Source organism: Pristiophorus japonicus, chromosome 19 (assembly GCF_044704955.1).
Source record: "Pristiophorus japonicus isolate sPriJap1 chromosome 19, sPriJap1.hap1, whole genome shotgun sequence".
Lineage (NCBI taxonomy): Eukaryota > Metazoa > Chordata > Chondrichthyes > Pristiophoridae > Pristiophorus > Pristiophorus japonicus.
In genome coordinates this window covers 26,502,537-26,528,496 of record NC_091995.1, presented here as the reverse complement: position 1 = coordinate 26,528,496, position 25,960 = coordinate 26,502,537, and the positions used below count along the sequence as shown (strand labels likewise).

The following is a 25,960-nucleotide window of genomic DNA, read 5'->3' as shown; positions in this document are numbered from 1 at the left end:
GGAGGGGAAGCCCCCCCCCTGCTTCCTTCTCCAGTTGGCCCAGAAGCGACGGAACGAATCCTGGAACCGCTCATCCTCCAGCAGCTGGTTGTTAAAGTGCCAGTACGCGGACCCCGTCCTCGCGCAGAGCGGAGCGAGCTCCGCCCGCACCAGGTGGTGGTCCGAACACGCCGCTGGCCACATGGAGGCCGCCAGAACGCAGGAGACGTACGCCCGAGACACGTAAAGGCGGTCGATTCTGGACCATCCTCTTCCAGGCCTCACCCAAGTAAAGGCGCTGGAGTCGGGATGGAGATTTCGCCAGACGTCCACCAAGTCGAAGGACCCGAACAGGTCGCTCAACTTCTCTATCGCAGTCATGCTCTGCGGGGCACTGGAGCGGTTCCTCGCCTCAAGGGTGCAGTTAAAATCCCCCCCGAGGACAATGTAGTCGCCGACGTCGACGGAACCTAGAAGAATGGACACTTCTTCGAAGAAGTGCACTTGCTGCGGGCCGGGCTGGGGGCTGTACACGTTCACTAAATGGTGCGGCACGTCCCCCAGGCGAACCATGACATGGAGCAAGGGCCTGGCACAGGCTCCTCGACTCCCAAGATCTTTGGCTGAAAATGTGGGGCCAGCAAGATAGCCACCTCACAAGAAGTGGCAGTGAGGTGGCTCATGCGGACCTCTCGTTGCCATTCCAGGAGCCACGTGGTCTTGTCTCCCGGAACGGTGTGGGTTTCTTGCAGGAAGCACACCGCAAATGTGCGAAAAATTGTTAAATCTACGACCTGCCTCTCTGCCGCTATTGATGTTGAGGCTGGCTATGGTTATCTTCATGACAAGAGCATAGTGCAATCTCTACCTTAAACTATGGTGGGGATAGGAGGGGGGGGGGGGAGTGAAGTTGTTTGATGACCTCTACTCCTTAAGCAACCCAACAAGGAACGTTGTGAGCTGGGGCAGCTCAAGGCTTTCCGGTTTTGATAAGAGCCCGACCGCGGCCATGGTTTTAACGGCGGCGCGGATGGACCTGATGAGCAGCGCCGGCTCGGGCCATTTGTCCAGGGCCAGATGGGCTCTGTTGCGGCGACCCTGGCATTGCGCCAAAAAGTCCTGGAGTTCCTTGGCAGGAGTGAGGGGGGACTCGGCGGCGGGCACAAGGAGATCCACCACCTCACTGGCGATGGACTCCAAATCTTCTCCCGCACTCCCCAATGAGTCCCCGTCCCCCTCCGGGAGGTCGCCGCCAGCAGCCGCTCCGTCGACCCATGGGATACGGCAAACGGCCCGGCCACACCATCCGGCCCTACCTCCACCCCGATCCCACCCCCAGGATCGTCGGCAGAGGAGTCCCTCCTAAGCTCCTCCTGGGATGCCGGGTCGGGAAGCGGCAGAGGACGGGCGTCCACCTCTGCCCCAGGCACCGGGAGGCATGGCGAGACCGGGCCGAAAAACAGCTCCAAGTCCCCCGGCTTCAACGTCAGGGATGACGATTGGGGTACCACACCCTCCCCGCTACCAACTCCCGGCCACCCCTCCAACCTCTCGCTCTCTCCCCCTCACCCCACAGTCTCTCGCTCTCTCCCCCTCACCCCACAGTCTCTCTCTCTCTTCCACCCCCCGCCTCTCTCTCCCCACCCACTGCCTCTCTCTCTCCCTCCCCACCCCCCGCCTCTCTCTCTCATCCACCCCCAGCCTCTCCCCTCTCCCTCCCCACCCACTGCCTCTCTCCTCTCCCTCCCCACCCACTGACTCTCTCTCTCTCCCTCCCCACCCCCCGCCTCTCTCTTTCATCCACCCCCAGCCTCTCCCCTCTCCACCCACTGCCTCTTTCTCTCCCTCCCCACCCACTGCCTCTCCCTCCCCCCACCCACTGCCTCTCTCCTCTCCCTCCCCCCACCCACTGCCTCTCCCTCCCCCCACCCACTGCCTCTCTCCTCTCCCTCCCCCCACCTACTGCCTCTCTCCCTCCCCCCACCCACTGCCTCTCTCTCTCCCCACCCCCCGCCTCTCCCTCTCATCCACCCCCAGCCTCTCCCCTCTCCACCCACTGCCTCTTTCTCTCCCTCCCCACCCACTGCCTCTCTCTTTCATCCACCCCCAGCCTCTCCCCTCTCCACCCACTGCCTCTTTCTCTCCCTCCCCACCCACTGCCTCTCCCTCCCCCCACCCACTGCCTCTCTCCTCTCCCTCCCCCCACCCACTGCCTCTCTCCTCTCCCTCCCCCCACCCACTGCCCCGCTCTCTCTCCCCACCCCCCGCCTCTCCCTCTCATCCACCCCCAGCCTCTCCCCTCTCCCTCCCCACCCACTGCCTCTCTCTCTCCCTCCCCACCCACTGCCTCTCTCTCCCCCCACCCACTGCCTCTCTCTCCCCACCCCCCGCCTCTCCCTCTCATCCACCCCCAGCCTCTCCCCTCTCCCTCCCCACCCACTGCCTCTCTCTCTCCCTCCCCACCCACTGCCTCTCTCTCTCCCTCCCCACCCACTGCCTCTCTCTCCCCCCACCCACTGCCTCTCCCTCCCCAACCACTGCCTCTCCCTCCCCAACCACTGCCTCTCTCCTCTCCCTCCCCCCACCCACTGCCTCTCTCTCCCTCCCCCTCCCCAACCTCTCTTTCATCCACCCCCAGCCTCTCTCTCCCCACCCCCTGCCTCGCTCCTCTCCCTCCCCACCCACTGCCTCTCTCTCTCCCTACCCACCCCACGCCTCTCTCCTCTTCCTCCAACCCCAACGCCTCTCTCTCTCCCTCCCCACCCCTCGCCTATCTCTCCCCCTCCCTACCCACCCTCTCTCTCTCTCCCTCCCTACCCACCCTCTCTCTCTCTCCCTCCCCACCCTCTCTCTCTCTCTCTCTCCATCCCCACTCCCACGCCTCTCTCTCTCTCTCTCTCTCTCCCTCCCTACCCCCTACCTCTCTCTCTCTCGGCACCAAAGCCCTCCGACTCCTGACTGCCCGCCGCTCAGGGCTCGTAGCTCAGCGGGAGGCCCGGTCGGCCTAGCGAGTCCTGGGGGGAGCGAGTCACCGAGGGAATCAGCGGAGTATGGGGCTCAGGTCCTACATCTCGGCACCAGGTGGGCAATGATTCGGGGCCGGGGGGGGTGTGGAGCTTGACAGGGGCGGGTCTTGTCGCCTGTCAGTCAAAAAGTGAAGGACGGCGGGGGCGCTTCGGGGCTGGACGGACAGCTGTCTGTCCAAAAAGCACAGCAGATTATAGTTACTTTAAGTTACATACTTTTATTGTTAATTATATTGTGTTTATTTTTTTTTTATAAATTCGTAGCCAATCGTTTCCAATTCTTTGTCAAGTCACAAACGCCAGAGGTCACCCTGCACCAGTCAAGGATCACTCTGCGCCAATGCTCTTAGCCAAAAGGCCTAGAGCCACTGCACCGTTCCTGGAAGTACTGCAATACCAGGTTCGTGCCATGGAGGTGGATGGGCCATCCCACCCACCTCCTGTTTACAAAAATGTAAGCATATACCTTCCTGACCAGGGAGAAACCACCCGGAAGTCATGGTGGCTGGTCAGGTTAGTTATGCAGATCTTAGCCAAAAGGCCGAGATTGGGCAACAGCTGGTGAACATTTGAAGATTATTATCAAAGGCTCTGAGAAGGGTCAAAGTTAGCAGCATCTGTTGCTATGGGGGGAAGCGGATTCATTTACACAGCTGCCACTGTTTGTGTAATGATTAAAACCCACCTGTAATACTGTGTGTGATTTGCTTTGTTCGGTTTTCTGAAACGTGTTTGGTTAACTTGCAGGTCCCAGTGTTTGAGCCCCTTTAACAAGCGGGAACATGGTTGAATTGTACTATTTAAATATAATTTTAAATAATGTGTCATCATCGTGGACTAACCGAAAGAGCCAGCCTTGGAGTGTCCTAAGAGAGGCTTCCCTGGGGGGGAAATAATCAGCAAAGTAACACCAAATATATTCCCAATACCTGACTGACACCGCATAAACATAAATCACCAAATTAAAAAAATTAAAGACCAGCGCACTTACCTCAGGTAGACATTCCTTCCCTTACTGCCGCTAGTACAGCTCAGACTGTCCGCTGTCCCAGGCCGTCCCACTAGGGTCCCCCAGAAAACAAATCGAAGACCGGTGTAGCAACCGGGGGCTTTGCACACCGGCTCACCTCTCCCGGACGGTAATACACCGCACCCCCGCAAAACCAGCAGCGAATGTCCCGGTGGGGCGCTGCAAGTTGGCCGCCCACCCGAAAATGATATCCACCACCATTACTGCTCCTCCGGGGCGCGAACAGGGCGGCGACAGACTGAACTTCCATCCCAAAAGAGCTGTATATCCAGGTTTGCTGACGACACTAAGTTAGGTGGCACAGTAACTAGTGTAGATGAGAGCCACGACTCGCAAATGTTTGCCTTTAGAAAGAAAGACTTGTGCCTCTCATGACCTCAGGATGTCCCGTAGCATTTTACAGCCAATGAAGTACATTTGGAGTGTAGTCACTGTTGTAATATAAGAAACACGGCAGCCAATTTGCGCATAGCAAAGCTCCCACAAACAGCTATATGATAACGACCAGATAATCATTTTTAGTGATGTTGGTTGAAGGATAAATATTGACTAGGACACCGGGGATAATTCCCCTACTCTTCTTTGAAGTAGTGCCATGGGGGCTTTTACGTCCACCAGAGAGGGCAGACGGGGCCTTGGTTTAACATCTCATCTAAATTCGGCGCTCTGACAGTGCAGTGCTCCCTCAGTACTGGCGCTGGGAGTGTCGGCCAAGATATTTGCGCTCAAGTCTCGATAGTGGGATTTGAACCTACAACCATCGAACTGAGGGGAGAGTGTTACCCACTGGGCCACTGACTGACACTTTGACCTCTAGGATCTAACCTCAGGCTGATCGGTTGAGTGTCCTCGGCCTGCCGCCAGTAGGGTTCTCACATGCACAGGTTACTTGTAAAAAGGCAGAAGGATGGTGCTACCTGGGAGTAGGCATGTTTTGGGGACAATGTAGAAGGAACCTAACTCTGTTTCTAACCCGTGCTGTGAGGAGTTATTAGAGGGTGGGCACTGACTGGGAGGGTCCAGGGAGGGTGGGTACTGACGGGGAGGGTCCTGGGAGGCTGGGCACTGACTGGGAGGGTCCGGGGAGGGTGGGCACTGACGGGAAGGAATTGGAAGCAGGAGATTTTGCCCCTAGTGAATCATTATTTGCTCTGGTTTTCTTGTTGCTCTGCTGAAATCACCGACTCTCTCTGAGATCTGCTTCCTCTCAGAGCAGCTGTCCACAGTCCCTCACCCAAGTGAGGCTGTACGTGTCTGAGCCTGGACAGTGAGTGCTGGTGGGCTGATTGACCATGAGGGCCTCACACCTACACCCGATCCTGCCCTGACTCCATGTCCACACATGGGCTGGCCATCAGCAGTGACTGGATTGCAATCTGTGCTACGCACCCTGGCTCAATAGTTACCCTCCCTAAGCTGTTAGACACCGAGACCCATTTTCCCGTGGCCCCACAATTTAGCAGCTTATTTACACAGATCAGGGTCCCCACCTGAGATTTCCCTAATCTGTATAGCTCAGTATCACACTTGTCAGCTGTGCTTCATTGGAAAGCACCCTTCCCTCTGAGTCAGACGGATCTGTATGTGTTGTGCTGTTTGCCATTTGACAGAAGTGGAAGTAAAATAAATTGTCATTGAAATGATCTGAGCTGGATAAATCTCGATTTGAGGTCGGGAATGTAAAAATACAGTTGCTACAATCGGGCAGGTGTGTGCTGAGGCAGTGGGTTTGTTCACTGACACAGTGCCCCAGGAACACGGCTTCTGCCCATGAATACCGATCTCCCGGCCACTCCCTGGGGTAGGAACAGAGCTTCTTCTCCCAGAGGGAGGGGTCACTGGAGGTCTGATTCTCCCGCGGCCCCCCCCCCGAACTCTAAATAATTGTCATGCTACAACCACTGCCTGGTCACGGAGCCTTGGGAACTAAGCCCGATATCTAAAGCTGGATAACTGGGGAATAAAAGTAACTCACGGAATGCTGTGTTTCACCAACAAATTGCCGAAGTTTCCAGAGTATTGGGCCGTGACTATCGAAAGTGTCGGGAAAACTAAACGGAACAACATTCCCTTCAGCTTGGCACACTTGAGTGGAAGATAGAATCTGCACCTTCTCCATCTCTATGTCTACCTCCAGCCACAGCTCCACGTGACAAGACGTGAACATCTATCATTAAATAAAGACTTGTGGGAGATTGGTTAATTCATTAATAAATCCCAGCTACAGTTCGAGGTTGAGGTAACTCCCAGTGTGGAACAGTAACTGGAGGGCAGGTGGTGAGGGGGAATCTACCTGTTCACTGGAGCCCGACTGAATGGACTGAAGATCTCAGCCCCGATTTAACACAGTCAGCAAAACATTCACAAGGTCTCACGGGAACTAAGAAGTAGAGTTACTTTTATCCACGCCATCACTAAGACCACCTATTTCCACCTCTGGAACATCGCTCGACTCGGCCCCTGTCTCAGCTCATCTGCTACTAAAACTCTCATTCATGCCCTTATTACCTCTGGACTTGACTGTTCCAATGCACTCCTGCCGGCCTCCGTAAATTTGAGGCCATCCAATCTTTGGCTCCCCATGTCCAAACTCGCACCACGTCCCATTCTCCCATCACCTCTGTGCTCGCTGATCTACATTGGCTCCTAGTTATGCAATGTCTCAATTTTAAAATTCTCATCCTTGTATTCAAATCCCTCCATTTTAAATTTCCTCAACCATTGGCGGCTGTGCTTCAGCTGCCAAGGCCCTAAGCTCTAGAATTCCCTCCCGAAACCTCTATGTATCATTACTTCTCTTTACTCCTTTAAGACGCTCTTTGACCAAGTCTTCCCTAATATCTCCATATGTGGGTGGGTGTAAAATGTTTGATAACGTTCCTGTGAAGCGCATTGGAACATTTTACTATGTGAATAAATATATAAATATATAAATGCAAGTTGTTGTTCTAGAAATGCAGAGAAAATCGCGCAACGGAAATAACTGATGAAAGATAAAAAGTTGGTGAATTGAAAAAGATTTATTTCTCTGCACAAAGTGAGCTCCGGGTGGCCCCAGTATCACAATAAAGCGACACGGAGCAGGACCAAATGAAACGGAGGGAAGCTTCTCATGTGATCCGGGGTTTGGGTTTGCAGCGGAAGTGACCAGAACCAAGTGGCGAAATTATTTCAAAGACATTTCAAAATAAAGATTATCAGATGGTTAACAAATAAAAGTAATGATTTCACATTTAAAATGATAAATTCAGCATTCAGTCAATATGGTTTCTTCAAAAACACATCGAGTCAGGTATCAGTAAAATAATGGGCAGAGTGTGCAGACCGACAGAGGCCTGGGCCCGGGTCCATCTCCGTCTCTCGCTATCTCCAGCCCCAGCTCCATGTGCTCTGGAGAGATCCCACTGCCCCAGGTACAATGATCCTGTGCTACCTGAGCAGGGCCCGGGCCTGCTGTCCCATTAACCATTTCACCGCTTTCAATAAGCGGCCTCGTCTCGTTCATATTTTAATTTTTGATCATTCACTGAATGTGGGTGTCGCTGGCAAGGTCAGCACTTATTGCAGATCCCTAATTGTGCTTGAGAAGGTGGTGGTGAGCCGTCCTTTTGAACTGCTGTGGTCAATACGGTGAACGTGCTCCTACAGTGCTGTTGGATAGGGAGTGCTAGGATTTTGATCCACTGATGATAAAGCAACAACGATATATATCCAAGTCCAATACACAGACAGACACATTGAGACACACACACACACACTGACACACACCAACAAACACACACTGAGACACACACAGAAAACATACTCACATGGACACCCACACAGACACACACCAACACACACACACACAAAACACACAGACATACGCATGCACAGCTACAGGGACACATGCATACATACACACAGACCCACACACTTGGAGGGAAAGGAGTGCTGGTTGTTCATTAAATTACTCGGCACCACAAGACCTGAGGAATGTACCAGATGATGACCTCGGCCATTACAAATAATAGGCAAATATCTCCTCAACATAGTGAGTGTTCCGACCTCTCCCAGATAATAGGCAAATTTCTGAGCCTAATTACAAACTGACAACTGACTAAAGGCAGTCGAACCATACAGAAGAAACAATTTCATTACAACAGTTTAATGCAAATCTTATGATAAAACAGAAATAATTTTTCCACTGGTCTGTGAATCAATAACTAGAGGACTTACATAGAAACATAGAAACATAGAAAATAGGTGTAGGAGTTGGCCATTTGGCCCTTCGAACCTACACCACCATTCAATAAGATCATGGCTGATCATTCATCTCAGTATCCCTTTCCTGCTTTCTCAACATACCCTTTGATCCCTTTAGCCGTAAGAGCCATATCTAACTCCCTCGTCTATATCTAACGAACTGGCCTCAATAACTTTCTGCAGTAGAGAATTCCACAGGTTAACCACTCTCTGGGTGAAGATGTTTCTTCTCATCTCGGTCCTAAATGTCTTACCCCTTATCCTTAGACTGTGACCCCTGGTTCTGGACTTTCCCAACATTGGGAACATTCTTCCTGCATCTAACCTGTCTAAACCCGTCAGAATTTTATATGTTTCTATAAAATCCCTTCTCATTTTTCTGAACTCCAGTGAATACACGCCCAGTCGATCCACTCTCTCCTCATGTGTCAGTCCTGCCATCCCGGGAATCAGTCTGGTGAACCTTCGTTGCACTCCCTCAATAGCAAGAATGTCCTTCCTCAGATTAGGAGACCAAAACTGAACACAATATCCCAGGTGAGGCCTCACCAAGGCTCTGTACAACTGCAGTAAAACCTCCCTGCTCCTATACTCAAATCCCATAGCTATGGAGGCCAACGTGCCATTTACCTTCTTCACCGCCTGCTGTGCCTGTATGCCAAACTTCAATGACTGATGTACCATGACACACAGGTCTCATTGCACCTCCCCTTTTTCCTAATCTGTCGCCATTCGGATAATATTCTGCCTTCCTGTTTTTGCCACCAAACCTCACATTTATCCACATTATACTGCATCTGCCATGCATTTGTCCATTCACCTAACCTGTCCAAGTCACCCTGCGCCCCTTAGCATCCTCCTCACAGCTCACACCACCATCCAGCTTAATGTCATCTGTAAACTTGGAGATATTACACTCAATTCCTTCATCTAAATCATTAATGTATATTGTAAATAGCTGGGGTCCCAGCTCTGAACCCTGCACTACTCCACTAGTCACTGGCTGCCATTCTGAAAAGGGGCCATTCATCCTGACTCTCTGCTTCCTATCTGCCAACCAGTTCTCTATCCATGTCAATACATTACCCCCAATACCATGTGCTTTAATTTTGCACACTAATCTCTTGTGTGGGACCTTGTCAAAAGCCTTTTGAAAGTCCAAATGCACCACATCCACTGGTTCTCCCTTGTCTGCTCTATTAATTACACCCTCAAAAAATTCTAGAATATTTGTCAAGCATGATTTCTCTTTCATAAATCCATGCTGATTTGGATCGATCCTGTCACTGCTTTCCAAATGCACTGCTATTTCATCTTTAATAATTGATTCCAACATTTTCTCCACTACTGATGTCAAGCTAACTGGTCTATAATTCCCTGATTTCTCTCTCCCTCCTTTTTTAAAAAGTGGTGTTACATTAGCCACCCTCCAGTCCATAGGAACTCTTAGAAAACACTTAGAAAACTCATCCAAACAACAACGAGAAAGCTTGGGAGAAATATTTAATACAGAGCATTGTTAGAACATGCAGTCCCCTGTCAGAAACAGTGGTGGAAGGACCAGGAATAGGCCAATCAGCCCCTCCAGCACATTCTGCCATTCAATGAGATCATGCCTTAAAAGGGAAGTGGATAAATATTTGAAGAAGGAACATTTGAAAGGGTACGGGGAGAGGTCAGGGGATTAGGACTGATTGAATCGTTCTCTCGGTGAGCTGGCACAGGCTCGATAGGCCAACTGGGCTTTATATCTAGAGGACTAGAATACAAAGGGGTAGAAGTTATGCTGCAGCTGTACAAAGCCCAATAGGACCACACCTGGAGTATTGTGTTCAGTTCTGGGTACCATACCTTAGGAAGGATATATTGGCCTTGGAGAGGGTGCAGCGTAGGTGTCCAGAATGATGCCTAGACTCAAGGGTTAAATTACAAGGCGAGATTATACAAACGAGGGGAACTGAGAGGGTAGGTAGTGAGAAACTATTCCCGTTGGTTGTGGAGTCAAGGACTAGGGACATAGCCTGAAAATTAGAGGCAGATCTTTCAGGAGTGAAATTAGGAAATATTTCTACAGGCAAAAGGTGACTGAAATTTAGAATTCTCTTCCGGGATGGCAATTGATGCCAGATCAATTGTTAATTTTAAAGCTGATACTGATAGATTTTTGTTAACCAAAGGTATTAAGGGGCAAAGGCGGCTGGGTCTATGGAGTTAGGTCACAGACCAGCCATGATCTCATTAAATGGCAGAACAGGCTCGAGGGACTAAATGACCTACTGCTGTTGCTATATTCTTATATAAACTTCTGTCAATCTACACCAGAAATACGATGCAGCCAGGAAATCTCAAGCATGGAGAAGATATATATCATTGAAAGAGCTGATGAGTTACCAGGGTAGGGTGGTGCAGTGGCCATGTTACTTGACTAGTATTCCAGAGAATGCAAGTTCCAATCCCACCATTGCAGTTCAAGAATTTAAATTTAGTTTTAAAAATCTCAAAGTGAAAAGCTGCTATCAGTAAAAGTGACACAAAAGCAAAATACTGCGGATACTGAAATCTGGAATAAAAACAGAAAATGCTGGAAATCTCAGCGGGTCAGGCAGCATCTGTGCCTGACCCACTGGTGCTGGCTGACCCACTGAAATTTTCAGCATTTTCTGTTTATATCAGTAAAAGTGACCATTGTTGTAAAATCCCAACTGGTTCACGAATGTCCTTTAGGTCGGAAACCTGCTGTCATTACCCGGTCTGGCCTATGTTCATATGAGAAATTTCTTCTCTCAGAGGGTTGTAAATCTGTGGAATTTTCTGTCCTGAACTTTGGCATCTTGTCTGCGGCAGAGGTTTCCAAAATGCCGATCAGGAGACACTATTGGGATAGAAATACATTAAGAAGTGTTGGTGCTGATGCTGTGCTGTATGGGACCACGCGACGGGGCCATAACTCCATAGTCAGCATATCCCCAGCAGAAGTATCGGGATGTGAAAATCTTGGCTCCCCATCGCTGATCCCGCCAGAGTTCACGGGATCAGAGGGAAGTCCCTTTATCTCAATGCCACTAGCAGATGCCCCTGGGACACAGCTAGGATGGCCTGCCTTGCTCGAGAATCCTGAAACTGGCACATGAGCGGGCCCCTGGGCACGGGTGGGCTCCCACTCCAGGTACTTGAGCACATAATCTGGGCGAACACTTCAGTGCAGTAGTCAGGGAGCGCTGCACTGTCGGAGATGCTGTATTTCGGATAAGACGTTAAACTGAGGCTCCGTCTGCCCTCTCAGATGAGCAGGGGAGTTCTCCCAGGAGTCCTGGTCATTATTTCTCCCTCAACCAATAGCATTAAAACATGTGAGCTTGATGTGCCCAAATTGGTAGCCGTGTTTCCGACATTAGAATAGTGACTGCACTTCAAAAAATATTTTACTGGCTGTAAAATGTTTTGGGATGTCCTGAAGTTGTGAGCCCCAGAACCATTCTGGTGAATCTGCACTGTAGCAAACATCCCCACTTCTGACCTTATGATGGAGAAAAGGTCATTGATGAAGCAGCTGAAGATGGTTGGACCAAGGACACTGCCCTGAGCAACTCCTGCAGCGATGTGCTGGGGCTGTGATGATTGACCTCCAATCACCACTATCATCTTCCTTAGTGCTAGGTATGACTCAAGATATCAAGCCAAGACATTGGAGAGTTCCCCGATTCCCATTAACTTCAGTTTTACTGGGGCTCCTTGATGCCACACTCGGTCAAATGTGCCTTGATGTCAAGGGCAGTCACTCTCACCTCACCTCTGGAGGTCATCTCTTTTGTCCATGTTTGGACAAAGGCTGTATTGCAGGTTGGAGCAAACAGCATTGATATAATAGCCAGTTTATCTGCTTAATGATGTTGGTTGAGAGAAAAATATTTTGCAGGGCACTGGGGAAAAGTCAATGCACTGACTGAAGGGTGGTGGAAGCAGATTCAATAGCAACTTTTAACAGGGAATTGAATAAAGTGTTAAAGGGGAGAACATTGCAGGGTTATGGGGAAAGAGCAGGGAGTGGGAGTAATTAGATCTCTCTTTCAAAATGCTGGCACAGGCACGATGGTCTCCTTCTGTGCTGTAAGATTCTATGGGCTGGAAATTTTTCATGGGCGGTGGCCCAAAACGGGCAGTGTCATATCGGCCATCCGTTACGCACAGCGCCTGATATTCAGTTGCATTGACTGTCCGTTTTGAGCCTCCACCTGATATGCATTTGTAGGCCATCGATTCTAACTCCACTTCTCTTTCTCAAAATAGTACCATGGGGATCTTTTACATCAGTTTAAAGTCTCAGTCGGCAGACAGCACCTCCGGCATTGCAGCACTCCCTCAGGAGTGAAATAGAGTGTCCAGTTAGTTATCAGCAGCCAGTATAATCTGCTTCTCTCACATTCTACCTATGTGTCAGTTAATTGAATCCAGGAGGTTAATATACCCCACACTATTGATACACATCAGGTGGGTCATTTTTACTTGGGCAATGGTGTAAAATGGATGATATTGATATATCAAGCCAATTAAGTTAATGGAAAGGAAAATCAGGCGAGATATATAACAGGCGGCCAATTCTACAGCGGCCATTTCTTTCCACCATTAACATTAAATTACCCCCCTGGCACTGGGACGTCAGGGTGCACGATGATTTCGGCGATATCGAGCTGCCTCCGCACATTACTCTGGAATTGACAAATGATGAGTATGTCTGGGCAAAATCTGCAAACCTGCCTTTGGAGCTGTGCACCTTTACTGCTGGAGTGTGAAATGGGCAAAATGTCTGTTCTCCCAGAAAAAGGGATGGAATCACAGAATGCATTGCCTAAAACCTCCCAAAAAACATGTAACTGAAACAGAGGTTGACTCAGTCAGTCACCATCAGCTAGTGACCCTGATTTTAGGGAGAGCAGTCCCTTTACTTTATTGTAATCAAGGCTTTACATTTTGATGGAAAAATAGACGGAATCGTGGAATGGTTCGTAACACCGACAAAACATCCCCAATATAAAACTCAATGTGAATTAAGTTGTCACCATAATCCAGTGCCCTTGAATTTGGGCACAAGTGACAACTATTGTCATGGCCAACTTTCACATGGGGACCTGATAGAATCAGGTTGCAGGAATTTGCTATCAGTCTGCAGTCAATTCAAAACCAGGGACTTCCAAGTTTTTTGAGAAAACAACGCAATGATTTGATTTCTCGTGGCATTGAACACGGGGTGTCAAAAGCAAATGAAGTCTTTAGGTGAGTGGGGTTAAGAGGGTGAGGGATAATAGGACCAGGACCTGCAGATGTCATGCAGCCCCAATTTTAAAGTCATAGAGGCCGAAATTGCCCCTTTCCTTCAGGCCTCTTAACACCAGAAAGTGGCAGCCACACTGCAGAGTGCAGTGGCCGCCGACTTTTTGTGTAATAGTCGCCGCTCGCCCAACTGCCCTTGCGCGGTTTTCCAGCGGTCACCATCACAGCACCACTTCCCCCCTGTTCAGCGGTGGTGCTGGCGGTACTGCGCGCATCGCCGAGGTCCCGGGCCGGAAGATACATTCCGCTATAACAATCATCCCACCGCTCGGCAGTGCCCAGAGTTGGTTTTATTGGGTGGTGCACAGTCCCTGATGCACACCGTCAGAGTGCCTTTAAGGTGTGTTGCTTTGTGTTGTTTTTGTGTTGGTGACTTTTTCCCGTTGTTTGAGAAGCAGCGTGAGGATACAGTGCGGAAGTGTTGCCGACTGTTGGAGGCCCCCTGCACCTGCAGAACCAGAACAGGGAGGACACGTCGAGGAGGCTGGGCCTGTGAAGGGGTAAAAATGGGGGCAGTGCTGGCAGGCCAACGATTCCTGCACATTGTGTGTGCCACCGAGGCTCAGAGGAGACGATGGTGTTGGGGGGCAACGACTGTAGGGGCAGCAGGCAAGGGCGGCAGCTATCATGGCGGCCCAGCATGGAGAGGTCCAGGAGATGGTGACAGAGGGGAGGGTCAGGGAGATGGTGACAGAGGGGAGGGTCAGGGGATGGTGACAGAGGGGAGGGTCAGGGAGATGGTGACAGAGGGGAGGGTCAGGGAGATGGTGACAGAGGGGAGGGTCAGGAAGATGGTGGCAGAGAGAGGGTCAGGGGGATGGTGACAGAGAGGAGGGCCAGGGACATGGTGACAGAGGGAGGGTCAGGGAGATGGTGACAGAGGGGAGGGTCAGGGAGATGGTGACAGAGGGAAGGTCAGGGAGATGGTGACAGAGGGGAGGGTCAGGGAGATGGTGACAGAGGGGAGGGTCAGGGAGATGGTGACAGAGGGAGGGTCAGGGGGATGGTGACAGAGAGGAGGGCCAGGGAGATGGTGACAGAGGGGAGACCAGGGAGATGGTGACAGAGGGAAGGTCAGGGAGATGGTGACAGAGGGAAGGTCAGGGAAATTGTGACAGAGGGGAGGGTCAGTGAGATGGCGACAGAGGGGAGGGCAGGGAGATGGTGACAGAGGGGAGGGTCAGGGAGATGGTGACAGAGGGGCGACCAGGGAGATGGTGACAGAGGTGAGGCCAGGGAGATGGTGACAGAGGGAGGGCCAGGGAGATGGTGACAGAGGGGAGGGTCAGGGAGATGGTGACAGAGGTGAGGCCAGGGAGATGGTGACAGAGGGAGGGCCAGGGAGATGGTGACAGAGGGGAGACCAGGGAGATGGTGACAGAGGGAGGGCCAGGGAGATGGTAACAGAGGGGAGACTAGGGAGATGGTTACAGAGGGGAGGCCAGGGAGATGGTGACAGAGGGAGGGCCAGGGAGATGGTGACAGAGGGGAGACTAGGGAGATGGTGACAGAGGGGAGGCCAGGGAGATGGTGACAGAGGGAGGGCCAGGGAGATGGTGACAGAGGGGAGACTAGGGAGATGGTGACAGAGGGGAGGCCAGGGAGATGGTTACAGAGGGGAGACCAGGGAGCTGCCACAGGAAGGCCCTCAACAAAGGCATGCCCTAAGGAGGAGAGTGAGGTACGCGGATCTCCCGCACCAGATACTGGGCCAGCAGGACAGGAGGCAACCTGCAGCGGAGGCAGATGCTGGGCAGCAGCAGCCTGCAGAGGTGGAGGAGGCAGCAGAGCAGCAGAGAAGCCAATGAGGAACAACACAGAGCAAGACGGCTGCACAGACGTGGGGGCGCAGGGCCATATTGAAAAAGGGTCTTCCACCACCAATTCTCATGCAGGGATCGGAATTATGATCAGTGCCTGAGCAGACTAAGATTCCACAAGGACGTAGTGACGGAGCTCTGTAATCTGCTCCAGGCAGGACTTGGAGCCACAAACACAGATGAGGACAGCCCTGAGTGTGGCCTCCTAGGTCACTATAGCCCTGAACTTTTATGCCACGGTCACTTTTAAGCTACGACTGCGGGCATCTGCAACATCTCTCAGTTTGCAGCCCATACATCGATACAGGAGGTCATGGATGCTCTGTATAAGAGGCGGGCAGATTACATCTCCTTCCCTATGACCAGGGACAAGCAGTTGGAACGGCAGACAGCATTCCTGCACATTGTGGGCTTCCCCAGGGTCCAGAGGGTCATTATCTGCACCCACGTCACTCTCAGAGCACGCTAACATGCTCCCGAGCAATTCCAAAACCCTCAATGTTCAACTGGTTTGCGACGACAACTGCAAGATTCTGGAAGTGGATGCCTGGTTTCCTTGCAGCAGCCTTGATTCTTTCATACTGTGGCAGAGCAGTGTGCCACGCCTCCTCACTGGTCCCAATCAAGATTGCGGCTGGCTCCTGGGTGACAAGAGCTACGCACTGAGCACTTGGCTCATGACTCCTCTGAGCAACCCTAGAAATGCTGCGTAGCTGGCGTACAATGAGAGTCTGATGGCCACCAGAACCATCATTGAACACACTATTGGGATTCTCAAACAGAGGTTCCTTTGCCTGGACTGCTCAGGGGGTTCGCTGCAGTGCTCGCCTGAGTGTGTCTCCATATTCGTGCTGGTGTGCTGCATGCTCCACAAACTGTCAATCATGAGGGCACATTGGAGGAGGAGGCAGCAATGGCACTTGTGGTGGAGGAGGACGAGGAGGCACAGGGGGAGGAGCACGAAGCGGGTGCCCAACCACGCAGGAGGTGGTGTCGCCATCGTGACCCTGGAAGAGAGGCACAAATCCGTCTAATAGCTGCGCGGTTCACTTAACTGAATGGCCTGTTGAGCCTGTATCTGTCCATGCCCATGGGCCAACCTGTGAGCCCTCTCACACATTATTCCCACACAGTAAAATGAGAGACATCATCAGAATTTCTAAACAAAAAGTAAAGATTTATTAGCACACAAACAATTGGTTTCAAAAGCATTAACATAATTAATTTTCACCTTTATGCAACTCCTCATTACTCTAACGCAGACCTGTCCTTATACTACGCCACAGTGCCTCCCCTGTGGCTGCCGCATGCCTTTGGGAAGACTCCTGTGGGTCAGGAGAGGAAGCTGTTTGACTCAAACAGCTCTGGCCTTGGAAGGGCTGGCTGCAGACTGGGCCACATCCTCCTCCTGCGGCTTCAGTCGGAAGTGGCTGGGGTGATGCCATGGATGGCAGCAATTGCGGAATGGCAGGTCTCGGCTCAGCGCTGCTGTGAACCGGGGAGCCCACATCAGTATCGTGGTCTGAGGAGCCAGCGCCACTCCCCCGGGGCAGCACCCTACCTCCTCCACCAAACTGCTGGAGCACATGTCGGTGGGGTGTGATGGCACCGTTAGGCCCTCGGTCAACCGTGGTGGACCCAGCCGCAATGGCAGCAGTCGGATCGCATGTAGACTCCAGTTGAGACTGCATGAGAGCAGCCACACTCTGGAAGCCGCCAGAGACAACAGCAGTCAGACGCTCCATGTCCTTTTGCCCAGAATGCATGAGAGCATTCTGAGCTTCCAGGGCAGCAGCCATCCTGGTCAAAGAAGCACAGCCATGATTGTTCCCTCACGCCTGTGTAATGGCAGCTGTCACCTCAGCCAAGAGATGCATCATCGCAGCAGGATCCGCACAGTCACTCTGCGATTCTACCAACATCTGCACACTGGCAATGAAGGTCCCCATGGTGTGCACAGAGCTGTCCTCAATGCAGGAGGCAGATTCCTCCACGCTCCTCACCACTTGCGACAGCTTCTCGGCGACCCCTTGCATTATCACCAAGAGCTCCGATTGCATGGCCTTCACCCTTTCTCCGTAAGCCCCAAAATCGATCTGCTCGTCTGAGTCCTCCTCAGCAAGACTTGCTCCCAGGAGAGATGGCACCCGAGGTTCCCTTGGTACTTCACCATGCTGCAGCCCTCTAGGCCCCAGTGCTTCACCCAGTGCAGATCCCTCTGCTAAATCTAAGGTACCTGACCGCGGACTCCCAGTTTCTGAGCTGGTGCGTGGGACTGTATGAAGCAGTGATGCGATGTTGCTGGCAGAACTCTCCCCTTCTCCATCTCCCTCATCTGACATGCCACCAAGATCATCCAGGGCGTCGAGTCTCTGCTCCTGACTGTGGCTGCCAGTCACGTCAAGGGTCTCTGTGTCGCTCAGGCTGAGACTCGGGGTGTCATCTGCTATCATAAATGGGAGAAGGGTTGCCGTAAGGGTGAGGTGCTTCATTGCACCATGCAGCAAGCAGCTTGCACACAGCCATAAGCAATAGCCAGGTAGGCCATTGCACTGTCAGGAAGAGATGGCACTGTACAAAGGCCTTCACTTAACCATGCTACCCCCAGTGCCATCGGAGCCACCAACAGCCACAGGGATCACTACATGCATGTCAACTAGCCGCTGCACCCTCTCCTCCATGTCAGTCAGCTGGACATTTTGGGAGTTGCCCCCATCAGTTGCTTGTTGGTCGACACGATTGTGTGCCACCTTGGCCTGCAAAGCATTGAAGGACTGATAAGTGGGAGTTTCCAGGGGCTTCGGTAATGAGTGCAAGTCTGGGTCGATTACATGCAGCTGTGAATCTCAGATGCAAGGCATCCCATTGTGAGTGAGCGCACATACAGATCTTTGCAATCAACAGCTACTTCAGGTATTATGTAGTGTTAGTGAGAAAGAAGTTAAGGTGAAAGAAAGTGTGGCAGATGTAATGTGAGGTGTTAGGAGAGCATGAACTCACTTTCATCACTCCAATAAGGTCTGTTAGCCTTTTCCTGCATTGGGTGAGGGGCGATTGTGAATCAAGGTACCTGAAACCTCCTCTGCACTCTTTCTCCAGGAATTAGTAAAGATGGTCCTAGTTGGTCTCCCATAAGAATATAAGAAATAGGAGCAGGAGTAGGCCATTTGGCCCCTCAAGCCACGGTAGCACACAACCATGCCGACCAACAAGCCACTGATGGGGGCAACTGCCAAAATGTGCAGCTGACTGACATGGAGGAGGGGGTACAGCAGCTAGTCGACATGCCCACCCATCTTTATATTATCAGCAAACCTGACTACATTAGACTCTGTACCTTTATCCAAGTCATTAATATAGATTGTAACTAGTTGAGGCCCCAGCACTGATCCCTGCGGCACCCACTAGTTATCGTTTGCCAACCGTAAAACGACCCATTTATTCCCACTTTCTGTTTTCAGTTAGTTAGCTAATCCACTATACACGCTAATATATTACCCCCAAACACGTGAGCATTTATCTTGTGCAGTAAACCCTTATGTGGCACCTTATCGAATGCCTTCTGGAAATCCAAATACACCACATCCACTAGTTCCCCCTTATCCACCCTACTCATTACATCCTCAATGAACTCCAGCAAATTTGTCAAATATGATTTCCCTTTCCTAAAACCATGCTGACTCTGCTTGACTGTATTATGCTTTTCCAAATGTCCTGCTAATGCTTCCTTAATAATGGACTCCAGCATTTTCCCAACGGCAGATGTTAGGCCGACTGGTCTATAGTTTCCTGCTTTCTGCCTCCCTCCTTTGTTAAATAGTGGCATTACATTGGCATTTTTTCAATCCGCTGGGACCTCTCCAGAATCCAGGGAATTTTGGTAGATTATAACCAATGCATCCATTATCTCTGTCGCCACTTCTTTTAAGACCCTAGCATGCAGGTCATCAAGTTCACCTTTAGTCCCATTATTTTACCAGGTACTTTTTCTTTAGTGATAGTGATTGTTTTAAGTTCCTTCTTCCCTATAGCCCCTTGGTAACTATTATTGGGAGTTTTAGTATCTTCTATCTTGAAGGCCTGGACAAAATATTTGTTCAAAGTTTCTGTCATTTCCCTGTTCTCCATTATTAATTAATATCCCAGTCTCATCCTTTAAGAGACTAACATTTACTTTAGCTACTCTCTTCCTTTTTATATATGTGTAGACGCTCTTACTATCTGTTTTTATATTTATTGCTCGTTTACTCTCATAATCTTGTCTCCCTCTCTTTATTGTTTTAGTCGTACTTTTCTGGTTTTTAAAAATGTGCTAATTCTCTGGCCTCCCACTAATCTTGGCAACTTTGTACGCCATTGTTTTCAATTTGAGACCATCCTTTACTTTCTGAGTTAGCCATGGATGGTTCTCCCTTCTTTAAAGTCTTTCCTTCTCACTGGAAAATATTTTTGTTGAGAGTTATGAAATATCTCCTTAAATGTCTGCCTTATCTTACCAACTGTTTTACACTTTAATCTATTTTCACAGTCCACTTTAGCCAACTCTGCTTTCATAACTTTATAGTTGTCTTTATTTAAGCTCAGGACACTGGTTTGAGATGCAACTTTCTCACCCTCCAACTTAATTTAAATTCAACCATCAATCTTTCCGAGAGGATCCTTTACTATGAGGTAATTTATGAATCTTGTCCCATTACATAGTACCAGATCCAAGATAGCCTGCTGCTCCCTGGTTGGTTCCACAACGTATTGTTCAAGGAAACCATCCACGATATACTCTATGAACCCTTCCTGAAGGCTACCTTTGCCAATTTGATTTGTCCGATCAATATGAAGATTAAAATTGCCTATGATTATTGCCGTACCTTTCTTACAATCCTCCATTATTTGCTGATTTATACTCCATCCAGCAGTATAGATGTTGTTCGGGGGCCTATAAACTCTGCTCACCAGTGACTGCTCCCCTTATTATTTCTTATCTCCACCCAAACTTCTTGATCTTCTGAGCCAATATAATTTCTCACGACTGCACTGATTTCATCCTTTATTAACAGAGCCTCCTTTACCTTCCTGTCTATCCTTCCTAATTGTCAATTCCTGAATATTCAGTTCCCAGTGTCAATTATCATGAATATTCAGTTCCCTGTGTCAATAGCCTGAATATTCAGTTCCCAGTGTCTAATACCCTAAATATTCAGTTCCCTGTGTCAATGGCCTGAATATTCAGTTCCCAGTGTCAAATGTCCTGAATATTCAATTCCCAGTGTCAAATAACCTGAATATTCAGTTCCCACTATTTTGAGGGAAGAGTAGCCGCTTCCTTCCCTCCACAGATTCCAGGAGAGTTTCCAGCTTGGCGTCGCTGAAACAGCTCGCCCTCCTGAAACATCCCCTTGCAGCCATTTCTTTTCAATCACGTCAGGCCGAAGTCAAGACACAGCTGCAAAACCTGCCCTTTATCAAGGCCAGTGAGCAGCTGCATCTTCAGCATCAACACACTCTGTCTGTATTATTGCATACTACTTTGATATGATGTTATTATTTGTAGCTCAATAGTAAAACTGAGGGCAATTTGGGAGCCAATAAAATGAGAATTGGGAGGAGAATCGGAGTTTATGCAGAGCAGGCTCAGGGAGTGGGACTAAGCCACCATCTCTTGGAAAGAGGGTGTAAGTGCAATGTGACACGTTCACTTTGGAGTTTCCATTATAAGCATGGGCATAAAAGTTTATAAAGGAAATTTGACTTAAAGGTGGGAGAACGATTGTGACAACAGGACAAACGTTTCATAGACAGGTAAATGAACCTTTGACAATGAAGGAATTAAAACTGAATGCAACCCTCTCGGGTTTAATTTGCTCAGCATTAAATGAGAGTTCATTTGTTCATTCTTTATTTGAAGTCTATCTCTGGGCAGGTACCAGTAAAACATACACACGAGGATATCTGACACGATCGTAAAGAATAATAATTAAAGACTTGTGCGAGATCAGTTAATTCATTGATAATTCCCAGCTACAGTTATAGGTTGCGGGAACTGACAGTAACCGGAGGGCAGGTGGTGAGGGGGAATCTACCTGTTCACAGGAGCCTGACTGAATGAGACTGAAGATCTCATGGAAAGAGTTGAGCTTCATTCATTTTAGATCAGTGAGCGATTGAACTCGAGCCCCGATTAAAGACAGTCAGCAAAACATTCACACAGAGTCAAGCGGAACTTAGAAACAGAATACCGGAGAGGGAAGTAAAATAACTGATGAAAGTGAAAATGTTGGTGAATTGAAAGAGATTCATTTCCCTGCACACAGTGAGCTCTGAGTCGCCCCGATATCACAGTAACGGGACACCGAGCAGGACTGAATGAAATAGAGGAGTGTCTCTCATGTGATCAGGGGTTTGGGTTTGCAGCGGAAGTGACCAGAACCAAGTGGCGAAATTGTTTTAAAATCATTTCGAAATCAATACCTTATCAGATCGTTAACATAGAAATGTACACATCTCACATTTAAAATTATGAATTCAGCCTTTAGTCAATATAGTTTCTTCAAAAACAACTCAAGTGGGTGTGTTTGAGGTATCAGTAAAATAAGTGGCAGAGTGTGCAGACTGACAGAGGCCTGGGTCCGGGTCCGTCTCCATTTCTCTCTGTCTCCAGCCCCATGTGCCCCGGAGAGATCCCACTGTCCTAGATACAATGATCTTGTGCTTTCGGGGCAGGGCCCGGGTCTGCTGTCCCATTAACCATTTCACCGCTTTCAATAAGCGCCTCATCTCGTTCATAAAATAAAATCCACAGGACTTTTTTCATTTCAATAGTTTATTTACGATCCCATGCCCCAAGCTCGGTTATTGGGAGAGACCAAAAATACAGAAGACATGCTGAGGGTGGGGATTGCATTAGACAGACGCGGAATTTCATCATGCGAGTTGATGTCCTTCTGACTAGGTTAAGCAAACATTTTTTTAAGATTTCAAGTCCTTTCTACGAGAAAATTATTGCCTCTTTAACAATGACCAATAATTCCTATTTTTAAATAATATTTCCCTACATCAAATCTACATTCTGTACACTTAGCCCTCAATTAACATCAATAAAACAATATAGTCCTTTATCTCCTTGCTATATCTGGAACAATGCTGAGCACACATTGGCTGCTGTATTTCCTGACATTAAACGGTGACTACACTGTAAATTATTTCATTGTCTGTGAGAGACTTTGTGCCGTCCTGAGGTTGTGAAAGGTGTAAATCCGAGTTGTTTCTTCCCACATTGATCCACACCTAGAGATTATTTCTGTCCCCCTCACTTTGCCCGCTGTTTGTGTTTCAATGATCCTGTGGCAGTGAAGGGACTGAATCTGAATTCAATGCTCTCGGGTTTAAGGTGCTCAGCACACTGAGCATTAAATGAGAGATCATGTGTTCTTTTTTTACTTGAAGTCCACATGTCGGCAGGTACCAGTAACCGCTATAATAGACAGGTCAGTGCTCCCAATAATACTGGGTGTGGTCAATGAGCCGGGAGCTGTACAAACTGGAGCAACTGATGGTCGGGAGTGAGGCCCTGAAAAAGCCACTTCACAGAACAGGCCTGGAAATCACAGTGAAAGGCTTGTGGGCAACAGACAAAAGGGTCGGAAGGGCGACTCACAACCGCAGTGAGCAGAGGGCAGGGCAGGAATTCACAGCGGAGAGATTCCAATAGGCGCTTTCGCCAGAGTTACGCTGGGGTCAGGACCGCATTAGTTTTAGTTTACAATTCAGAACAAGGGTTTTACTCCCCGATTCTAATCGCTCCACCATTGGTGGCCCTGCCTTCAGCCGTCTAGACCCAAAACTCTGGAATTATCTCCCCAAACCACTCCACCTCTCTACCTCTCTCCCGCCTTTAAGACGCTCCTTAAAACCTACCTCTTTGACCGAGCTATTGGTTACCTGCCCGAATTATTCCTTATGTGGCTCGGCGTCAAATATTGTTGCACATTAATCCCGTGAAACACTTTGGGACGTTTTATTACATTAAAGGGGCTATATTAATACAAGTTGTTGAAACATTGTGAGGAAGTTATTGCGGTTCCAGCAGGACTGCCAATGGATTGAATTCTCCAGCCGTTGCCCACCACTGAACAGCGCGATCCCGGGTGTGGGTGGAGTTCTCCCGCTTCAGTCGCTCTGTATCTCCGGCTCACTCACAAGTACAGGCAGGCCCCGAGCACAGTGACAGCGCCAAAGATGAGCACACGGAGCAGGAGAGCGGTTGTGTGGTCGGGGAGTTGTTCGGTGGTCTCCACTTGTTCTGTGCAGCTCCGGGTCGGATGCTCAGTGCCTGCAACAAGAATGTGATCATTTACAGCAACCCGACTAGGTTCAAAAGGCAGACTTTAATTATTCTTTATCAATTTGCTGGCAATATTCAGCTTGTTTCCAAGTGACAAGTGCAGTACAGTTAAATAATGTTCCTCTATCAGCAATGGACACTGAGGATTAAATGGGTTCAATAATCAGACTGTGAATTCCTACCTGTCCCTGGATAGACTGTTAACGTCACATTGCCTTCACTGGCTATGTTCCCACCACTGTAAACAGATATCACATAGACGCCGCTGTCACTGGGCTGCAGATCCCACAGTTACAAGGATCCATTCTCCAGGTAGATGTGGACTCTCTCCTGGTGGGAAGGAGCGACCCGATGGTAATCTGAACAGGTATACCCGGGTCTGTCAAGGTCGGCAGAGCAGTTTGATCAGGTCACTGTCACTAATGGAGTGTCTCCGGGGAATAAAACCCACTTTATCTTTACAGTGGAGTAGGGAGTGATTGTGGAATAGGAGACGGGGAGAAGGACATACATAAGAATTAGGAACAGGTGTAGGCCATCTAGCCCCTCGAGCCTGCTCCACCACTCAACAAGATCATGGCTGATCTGGCCGTGGACTCAGCTCCACTTATCCGCCCGCTCCCCATAATCCTTAATTCCCTTATTGGTTAAAAATCTATCTATCTGTGATTTGAATACATTCAATGAGGTAGCCTCAACTGCTTCCCTGGGCAGAGAATTCCACAGATTCACAACCCTCTGGGAGAAGAAATTCCTTCTCAACTCGGTTTTAAATTGGCTCCCCCATATTTTGAGGCTGTGTCCCCTAGTTCTAGTCTCCCCGACCAGTGGAAACAACCGCTCTGCCTCTATCTTATCTATCCCTTTCATTATTTTAAATGTTTCTATAAGATCACCCCTCATCCTTCTGAACTCCAACGAGTAAAAACCCAGTCTACTCAATCTATCTTCATAAGGTAACCCCCTCATCTTCGGAATCAGCCTAGTGAATCGTCTCTGTACCTCCTCCAAAGCTAGTATATCCTTCCTTAAGTAAGGTGACCAAAACCGCACGCAGTACTCCGGGTGTGGCCTCACCAATACCCTGTACAGTTGCAGCAGGACCTCCCTGCTTTTGTACTCCATCCCTCTCGCAATGAAGGCCAACATTCCATTCGCCTTCCTGATTACCTGCTGCACCTGCAAACTAACTTTTTGTGATTCATGCACAAGGACCCCCAGGTCCCTCTGCACCTCAGCATGTTGTAATTTCTCCCCATTCAAATAATATTCCCTTTTCCTGTTTTTTTTTCCAAGGTGGATGACCTCACATTTTGCGACATTGTATTCCATCTGCCAAACCTTAGCCCATTCGCTTAACCTATCTAAATCTCTTTGCAGCCTCTCTGTGTCCTCTACACAACCCGCTTTCCCACTAATCTTTGTGTCATCTACAAATTTTGTTACACTACACTCTGTCCCCTCTTCCAGGTCATCTATGTATATTGTTCACAATCCCGCTCACTTCTCTCTGACCGGCGCTCACAGTAACACGGCTTCCAGAGGCTGCAACACATTCAAAACAATAAATCAGCTTCAGAATGGGAAATAAAACAGCTTAGAATTCCTTATGAAGGTTTTAAATCAGGAGTCTGGTTATAAAGCATCCCATGAGTTTGAAATCACAAAATACCTGCAGCACCAACAAAGAATACATTTGATAGAATGAACATAACGATCAATCAGAGAAGATGAAATTATAGAATCATAGATTCATACCGCACAAAGGGAGGCCATTTGGTCCATTGTGCCTGTGCCGGCTCTTTGAAAGTGCTATCCAATTAGTCCCACTCCCCCAACTCACTCCCCGGAGCCCTCCAACTGTTTCATTTTCAACTATATACTCAATTCCCCTTTGAAGCTTACTGCTGAATCTGCTTCCACCACCCTTTCATGGAATAGAAAACATAGAAATAGTTGCAGGAGTAGGCCATTCGCCCCTTTGAGCCTGCACCACCATCTGTAAAGCATTACAGACCATAACAACAGAACGTGAGACTTTAATAATTAAATATTCACTATTAAAGAAAAACAAAGAACTCAGGATAAATAAATTTACCCAGAGTGGTGAGAATGGGAAACTCGCTACCACAGGGAGTGGTTGAGGTGAGTAGCATAGATGCATTTAAGGGGAATCTAGATAAGCACGAGGGAG

The 25,960-nt window shown here is 49.3% G+C and overlaps 1 non-coding gene across 1 annotated transcript; it reads right to left on the bottom strand.

Moving 5' to 3' along the window:
* Positions 1–3,368: 3,368 nt before the first annotated feature.
* Positions 3,369–3,559, bottom strand: LOC139230699 (U2 spliceosomal RNA). The gene has a single exon (XR_011587960.1). It is a non-coding gene; the product is annotated as a U2 spliceosomal RNA (small nuclear RNA).
* Between the last annotated feature and the right edge of the window lie 22,401 nt (positions 3,560–25,960).